This window comes from Pongo abelii, chromosome 12 (genome assembly GCF_028885655.2).
Source record: "Pongo abelii isolate AG06213 chromosome 12, NHGRI_mPonAbe1-v2.0_pri, whole genome shotgun sequence".
NCBI classification, from domain to species: Eukaryota; Metazoa; Chordata; class Mammalia; order Primates; family Hominidae; genus Pongo; species Pongo abelii.
Window position 1 is genome coordinate 113,864,809 of NC_071997.2, and position 9,491 is coordinate 113,874,299.

Genomic DNA, 9,491 nt, shown 5'->3' on the forward strand with positions numbered 1-9,491 from the left:
CACCACATTATAATTAGTGTTAATTAGGACAAGATTTCATCAGGGTTGCATGTAGCATGTGACATGTGCAGAAAATGGATTCAACAAGAGCACCTAGAGGTACTAAACTCAGAGGAATGGATATATCTTAAATAAATTTCATAGAAATCAGCTTATATGCTAGACAGTGACTCATTAATTTACATTGAGAATTAAAATTTCTGAATGTGTAAGAATGCTTATGCTATCATGTAAGCACATACTCTCCCAGGTTGGAAACAGTAAAATCATTTTTAGAATTTTGCTTTGAAAGAATGTAGCCAGAGCTGAGCGCAGAAAAAGATGAGTCTTTACTATAGAAATAGACCTATCAATGCTAAGTTCCAGTACATTTGAGCACCCTTTCCCCTGGACCATGAGGGAGTCACAAGTATGACAATTTTTTGTTTTTCCTTTAAAAATCTGAAGTGAAGCATATTTCTTCTGTGGGTGCATATTTTATTGGTGAAATCGTGTCCCCCAAATCCCTATACTGAAGTCCTAGATCCAGTACCCTACTGACCTACTGAGGTCACCCTCTGAGAAATAGGATTTTTGCTGATGATCACATTAAGATGTGGTCATTAGGATGAGCCCTAATTTAATATGGCATTTGAAGATGAAGGCAGGGATTGAAGTGATGCATCTATAAGCAAAGGATGCCAAAAATTGCCAGAAAATCACCAGAAGCCAGGAAAGAGTCATGGAACATATTCTCTTTCACAGCTCTTGGAAGGAATCAACACTGCTAATACCTTGATCTTAGACTTTTAGCTACCAGAACTGTGATAAAATAAATTTCTGTTGTTTCAGCCACCAAGTTTTTAGTATTTTGTTTACTTCAAACTAATACACAAAATTTCTTCAATGATGTTGGTGCAACGTTTATGTCTAGCTTTTCTTTCTATGCCCTAGACTACATCCTTCAACTAGATTTCTATACCTACTGCTGTGGTTCAGAAGATACTCTGTCTCCTAGTTCCCTAAAGAGACTTCTGCAGAAATATCTCATCCACTCTGATTTAATTTTACTGGTTTAGCTCTTAGAGGTAGTGGTGGTTTTCACATAAAAGTCATATTCTCTCACACTTTTATAATGCATTTATATAAAGCACTATTCTGGGAACAATCTGATTTTTCATTTGGCTACCCAAGTACCCTGTGAGATAAAAAGAATCCTACCACTCACACCCTATATCCAAATTGCAGATGTTAACTTTAGACAAATTGAACAGAGTTTGAGCAAAGAACGATTCATGAATTGGGCAGCACCCAGAACCAGATATTCAGGGAGCTCTACTCTGCAATGTGGGCAATGAATGTTTACACAGAACAATGGAAGTAAAATACATAAATAGCTTGATTGTTTACAGCTAGGCATTGCCTCATTTGGACATGATCTGATGAGTTGGCATCATGTGATTGGCTGACGCCCTTATGATTGGCTGAGACCTAGCTGTTACAAAACATAGACTCTTAGTTGGCTTTCAATTTTTTTATATATAAAAAGGTTGCAGGGTTTTTTTTTTTTTTTTTTTTTTTTTTTGAGACGGAGTCTCACTCTATCGCCCAGGCTAGAGTGCAGTGGTATGATCTCTGCTCACTGCCACCTCTGCCTCTCGGGTTCAAGAGATTCTCCTGCCTCAGCCTCCTGAGTAGCTGGGATTGCAGGCACACGCTGCCATGCCCAGCCAATTTTTGTATTTTTAGTAGAGACAGAGTTTCACTGTGTTAGTCAGGCTGGTCTCGAACTCCTGACCTTGTGATCTGCCCACCTCAGCCTCCCAAAGTGCCAGAATTACAGGCATGAGCCACTGTGCCTGGCCTTCTTTTTCCTTTTTTTTGAGATGGAGTTTCACCCTGTTGCCCAGGCTGGAGTGCAGTGGCATGATCTCAGTGAGTGGTTGCTCACTGCAACCTCTGCCTCCCAGGTTTAAGCAATTCTCCTGCCTCAATCTCCTGAGTAGCTGCAATTACAGGTGCCCACCCCATGCCTGACTAATTTTTGTATTTTTAGGAGAGATGGGTTTTACCATGTTGGCCAGGCTGGTTGCAGTTTCTTACCTAAGAACTGAAAGTAGGGAAATATCCCCAGGCCAATTATTTAATTCCTGCTTATTTAATTTAACATAGGCATCTTCATGTTAATTGGCTACAATGGCCAGATTCAAGTCAAAGAGATTTGATTTTCAAAAACAAGGCATAAAATACAATGGAGATATCAACAACTTAAAAACCCTATAGAGTATTTGACACAATGACCAAATGAAATCAGGGAAATGTTGGAATTGAATTACTTATTCATAATCACCAGCCACCTAAATTCTTGGGTATTGAGAACAACTTCCACATCCTTCTTTGATTTAGTTTTTTATAGAGATTCTTGAAAGTCCATTATCGCTTTTGATACTGACTGAGGTATTAGTATGGTTCATGCATTCACTCATTTACTCATCCATCAGCATTTACTAAATGCCTACTCTGTTCTAAGCATCATGCCAAGTGTTTTGTATTTAGTGGTGAGCCATACAGGCATGGTCCCCTCTTTCATGTTATACACTGTCTAATGGGAAAATGCTATTTAATTAATACACCATTATAAATTGTGGTAAGCATTAGAAGGAAAAAAAAAGACTCTGAATGTTATTAGAAAGAATAATGTAAAACCAAATGCTTAAGTACTTTGTATTTTTACTAAACATATCAGTCAAGTAAAAGAGACCTAACAGAAAGTTTTAAAGAAGCAACAATACTGGGGAATGGGACATAATTTCAGAAAGAGCAATGCCTGGACTGGCCTCAGAAGCAATGGGATCCAGGTATGCTAAATATTGGATGCTGATACCAGTACTATTTATTTCCTCTTCTCTTGTCTATTTCTCTCTGTGTGTCAACTCCATTCACTTCTATTCCAAATCTCCTTTGTCCATTCTGATGTTTCTAGGCTTATATCTTCACAGATTGAAGGCAATGCATGACAAGGGCCTTCCTTGCTAGCTCTGGTTACTTGGTAGAAAAAGTCCCTAAGAAATGCTCCAGTGGGCTCAGAATGAGTGTTTCATTCTGAGGAGCTACCCTTTAATGGTAAAACCAGAACTTAAGTACAGGATACTGAAGAGTAGACAACACTAAAAGAAACTGCATAAAAACTCCAGTTAGCTTAAACAGCTTTCACTTAAGTATTTCCTTTAACAAGCTAGGCAGCAACTGTGAGCAAGCAAGAAAGGATGAGGGAGGAAGCCATATGCCATTTGCTCAGGAATTGGCTGGACTCTCATTGCTTTGGCCTCCTTCTGTGCTCCGCCAGTGTTTCCCATTACATTCTGTGTGTGCAAAGCCACAAGCAGCTCCAGAGCAATGCAGGGGGTTACTGCTCTCTTCACCCTGGCAGAGACTGGGCATACATACTAATTAGGATCCTGGGAGTTCTTGGGGTGCCTTACATTCCACTGATTGGCAGTTGCAAACCTCATCCTCTGATTTGCCACAATCAAAGGTACCTTAACTGGTACAGCATTGCCTACATGCATTGTTTACTACTTCTTAGCGGCACATTCATAACTTTTTGTATTTTCTAAAATACGTTTATCATTTTGAGGTTCAGCACATATTTATCTCTTTTGAGTGAAAGAACCATATGCTTGCCTGTAATGGAGTAAACACTTATAACTTTATACTTGTGAAAAATGTGTTTATAAGCACAGGTCCATGTTGGGCAGGAAAGCTTATTTACTACTTTTAAGCACAGCAAACATGTTTTTTATTTACTTCTGTTGGAATGAGAGAGAACTGTCACAGCCAAGAGGAGCCTAAGGAGTCTGGAACGCAGAATGGAATGTGACATCCTGGATAGGATTTCACATTACACAAAAGCTAAGAACATCTGAATTTAGTACGGACATTAGCTAATAATAATGTGTCAATATTGTTCATTGATTTTAATCAATGTACCATACTAATGTAAAATGTTAATAATTGGGAAAAATGGGCATGGCTCTGTGGGAACTTGCTGTGCTATCTGTACAAATTCTATGTAAATCTGAAACTGTTATTTTTAAGAAATCGGAGATGAGGCATTCTTTATAAACATTCATTTCACCTATCACAGTGAGCCATGTTGTATTCCCACCTACTCACAAAGGTCAGAGGGATTGGTTATTAAGATTGAAAAGCAGAGAAAAGAAGGGAGCGGTCTTCTGAGTCCCACAAAACAGTAGCAATTACATTTGGTTACAGTCATGGGTATTTGAACACTGAATTTTCAATACCTTTGGTATTTGCTATGAATTATTAATGGTGCACAGCTAAAACGTAATTTTTCACTGACAAACTGATGACAGAATTTGAGATTTTAAAAGTACCATTCAATAAATACAAACTGCTGTTACGTTTATCTCTAACTACATCTGTTTACAGAATGCATAGCTCTTCTTTTCCTTATGTAATAATCCCCAGCTAAGAATCTTCATTCCCTCATGGTTTTCTCATACTCTCTTCCTCCTCTGCTGTTCTTTTTGTCTCTTTTCTTTGACTCTTCCGGCAATATTTATTGAGCATTAGCTCTCTTACAGTCACTATGCTTAGGCACCATCAACTAATATATCACTAGTGGGAGAGATGCACGCAAACACAAAATGAATTCACTGTGCAAGGATAAATAAGACAGCTGTCTTTCTGTTTTCAAAGGATATTTCAATGGTTCTAGGTTAGAAAGACAGATTGGCACAAACTAATTATTGAAGAGAAAGTCTGCTATAGGGAAGGAAAAGTCAGAAGACCCACGTTGGCCATGCGGGTATGGAAGACTTGAGGTGAGGCCCATCCCCTTCCATGGCCCCAGCTTTCTCTTGGGGCCATGGGATGGAGGTGCCTCCAGCTCAACATTTGGGTGTTTGAGTATAAGGGCTAGGGGCTCTTTAAGATATATTTGCTCCATATGATATTTAAAGATTTCTAATTCTCCAAGGATTGGTCAAGGAGGGTTTTCCTGTTTTTCCAAGCTGCCCTGCAGATCATATTATACTGTCCAGAAATGATGTTTAAAGTTTCAATAGCTTCTGGTTCTCTGGGCCACATCACCTTGCAGTTGCCCTCAAATTGTTTCTGAATCACGTTTCCTCTGGCATGAAGCAGGAGCCCTCGGTTCACATTACGCCTTACAATGCACAGCGCTCTCACCCTGCTGCAGAGGAGCTTTAATGTCAGAATGAAAAATGATAAAGCATAAATGAAATAGCAACCACATGTTCTCTGCAGTGTGGCCCTGGGCCCGCATGGCCTTTCAAAGGAGGGAGTAAACCAATTTTGCAGCACTTAGTAACAGAGATAGAGCCTGCTGAAAGGGGAGACTGCCTCCACAATCCACAACCTGGGGGAAACTGGGGACAGGAAGGGTTGACTTGCTGGCCAGAGTCACCCCAGAAACTGCCACTGTATGTGGAGTGAAGTACAGTGAAGGAGATAAAAAATCAGTGGGGAATGGAGAAGGTAGAGGACTACATTCAAGTCTCTATTAGATCAGTCTATCCAGTTGATTCTACACTTTGACTGTCACATCCTTCTTTCCTCCTTATTCCTAGCCTTTCTTGTTCTCAGTTGGGTTCCTGTGGCATCCTTCTGACTGTCTAATTACTACAAGTAAGTGATTTAAAAAAAAAACTGAACTTTTTATGTTCCCTTATAGTAAAACAAGTCTAGACTCCTTTACACAATTTAAAATTTCTTTTTGATCTTACGTCTCTTTTCCTGAGACTGCTTCAGGGCACACTCACCTTATGTCTTAACAAACTACTCACAGTTCTCTTGATATATCATGCTCACAGCTCTCTTGACATACCATGCTCATGGACACTTTTGTGTCCTTGCCCATGCCTTTCCCCAGCCTGAGAAGCCTTTGCTTCACATTGACTGACTGAAGAATTAATACTTATTCTTTAAGGTTCAATTCAGAAATCACCTACTCTGTGAAGCCTATCTGATAGCTGTTATAGAAAAATTGTACTTCCACAGCTCTCTGGATAAATGTGGTCCCTTCCGCATTATTACAGCATTTATCTAATTATATATTGTAAATACTTATTTACAATTCTGTTCTTGGCTTAACACCATGTGCAACTCAAACACAGGAGCTCTTTTCTAAACCTTGTTGTCCAGTGGTGTACTGGGGCAAGATATACCATCTGCAAGGGCCAATTATATGCATCTATCCCACCTCTAACTTCATTGATGGCATATTAGTAGTTCAAAATCAACCATAGTGAAATTTATAGTGCAGAAATTGGCAAATACTACAAATCAGCCTCACCCCTCACCTCCCAAAAAACAATTTTGAAACATTTACTGGTATTCTTACATTCACCTTCACTGCTTACATTCATCTTCAAAACCTAGCACAGGTTCTGAAATAGTGTTTACCAAAAACTAAATCAGTAAGTATATAAATTAATGATCTAGAATCAATGAACTAATAAATGATTACATTAGTATCTACTTAGTCTCATCAGTGCTTTCATAATAAATTTTCACCTGTAAAAGAAGGACATCCTAACTACCTGTACAGAGAATAGCAAGGTGAGATGGATGGGGAAATGTTGAAATACATAAATCACATCACGTATACAAATCACAAGGGATTCAAATTTGTTTCTTTATTTTCAATACCTGTGTAGGAATGCTGCCAAATGGGTGATGAATGAAGAGTTGAAGGGTGGTCTGAATCCTTCCTATAGGCCATATACTCTCATCCATAGGCTTTAGGTGCCATCTGTAACAATTTTCAGATCCTTATACTTCTAATAAATGAATCAAATTGCTTGCAATATGTCCCATCATCTAGTTTTAAATAGCTTAACACTTAGTAAAGAAGTATATAAAATTAAAGGCCTTTGAATCTTGTTTAATTTGTATTGACTCATCGTTATGAATCTCATGTGCTGTCCCCATTCACTTTCACCCCCACTGCAGCTTCAAAAACTAGATCTGATTGAATCTCAGCCTATTGCCAAAATCTAGAAGAATTTTTATTTATTACAAGGCCTACAAAAATGTACTGAGAAAGATAATCTGGGATCTATTCTTGCTAGGCTTCTGAAACCAGATTGAGCATACTGGCATGAATAGTGCAAATGATCTTTTGTGCCTTCACCTGCATTTCCAACTTGGTTCAGGAAGAAAAGATCCAGAGAGCATAAATGCTGTCCCTCTACTGTGAAGATTCCTGCTTTTTGACTACACCAGACTTTTTTCTACTCTTCTCCACACCTTTTTTTTAGGCTTTCCCTTTCTGAAACCATTTGGAGAGTGCAACTCTTTCCACAGGGTTAGACAGGAACTTCCTATGTGTATGAGTGGACATGGCTCAGTGGACAGGTAAAGGGGTGTGAGTAAGGTTAGAGTTGGGTCATGTTACCCTTGAACCTGAAAGCCCTAGAAGTGCCAGGATCTAAATGGCAGGGGAGACAGTCATATACAGAGAGTTCAACTTTTTCTTTTTTCTAATTTACTTTAAAAGAAGGAATGAAAGGAAATATTCTATCTTGACAAGATTATGGGTAACATTGTTTTCTTTTTGAAAATTTGATAATTTATGTTACTTTTAATAAATAACATAAATTTAAGATGCATTCTTTAAATAAGTATGAAACAGACACTTTTAACTTGAGGGCTAGGGGAGAATTATTCTGGCACACTGGAGTGGAGGAAGGTCTTGCCAGATATTCACCAGCAGGGCAAGGCGTTATGGACCGGTCTTCCCATTAAAAGGCCAAGTCAAAGCTTTGAGAAGCCAGGAGACTTTTTCTTCTTGGCAAATCCTCAGGGGATCTACATAAACAGAGATGAGTGTGGGTCCTTGTCCTCGGTCTTCCATTGTTCATTGTGTGTGGTTCCCAGTTCAGAATTGAAGGAGAAGCTAGCATCCCCAGAAAGCCTCTTTACCTCTTCTCTCTCTCTCACTCTATGACAGCCTTAAGATAAAGCATAAGATTTGCATTTGTCAAGGAAAGTAAGACTGTAGCTCAATAAGCGGCAAAACAGAAACTGCTAAGTATTTTTCCTCCAAGGGCAAGAGAGTATTTCAGTCTTTCCCTTTAGCACCCACAGAATATAGCACAGTTCCAGGCTTCTGGTAGTTTCTAAATTGAAGCACAAAAATGTACATTCATTTGTGTAAGAATAAACAGACTAAAGCCTAGGGCTTGCATCTTTGGCACCTCTGAAAGTTGCTAATTGAAATATTACTTGAGCCACAGTACAAGGGGTGGGCCTGTGAAGCGCAGGGTAGACTGCTGCATGGGAAAGTACAGTCTTGACAATGTGCCCAGGGAAGTTTAGAAACAGGAAACTTAGACACAGCCAGTTAAATATAATGCCAGGCTCTGAGCAGGAGAAACTTGGTTGGTGACTTTGTGAGTGGCACTCTATGACTCTACAAGCTACTGGGCAGTAGATATTATTAAAATTCTGAAAAGGGAGGTAGAATGGCTGGTCCATCTGTAAAAAAGCCAGTTGGCTATTACTTAAGCAAACAGTCAGGCAGGCTGGTGGATGGCTGTATTTCTTTAACTCCTGCTCCCTTTGACCTCTGTCTTTGGAGCCTGGTCAGAGGATCTGTGATACACATAGCTGAGGCTGGCCTTTGTACCTTGGGTGGCTAGATAGATGTGAGTGCACAGAGGATCTAGTCTTTACTATTTCAATATTTCTACAGGCACCTCAGTCCCCTTTAAGAATTCAAAATTGGGGCTAGAAGTAAGACAATTTATTTGCAGAAGCAACACAAAAATGTTCTAAGGGCACTCTAGGATTATAGGTGATATGGTTTAGCTGTGTCCCCACCCAAATCTCATCTTGAATTCCCACATGTTGTGAGAGGGACCCAGTGGGAGGTAATTGAATCATGGGGGCAGGTATTTCCCATGCTGTTCTCATGATCGCGAATAAGTATCACGTGATCTGATGGTTTTGAAAAATGGATGTCTCCCTGCACAAGCTCTCTTTCTGCCTGCTGCCACCCATGTAAAACATGACTTGCTCCTCCTTGCCTTCTGCCGTGATTGTGAGGCTTCCCCAGCCACATGGAACTGTCAGTCCAATTAAACCTCTTTCCTTTCTAAATTGCCCAGTCTCAGGTATGTCTTTATTGGCAACATGAAAACAGACTAATACAACAGGTTTCCAATCTGTGTGCCCAGGTTCCCTAGGATGCCACAGCATATTTATAGGGAAGCCACAGGCTTCTAAATTTTCTTAACCTTGAAATTAAAAAATTAATTTCAAGGGGAACACAGTCAGGGACACTGGCATCTGTATTGCATCATGTGAACTACTGACTCGAGGTAGGGCACAGTTTTAACATTAGATTGTATCACATCCCTTTCAGTGATGCTATATTTTTGCAAATCACCAAAAATTGTTTTGGTGGTTGTGGATAAAAAGCACACACTGCATATAAATTAATGTGAAACAGGAAACAA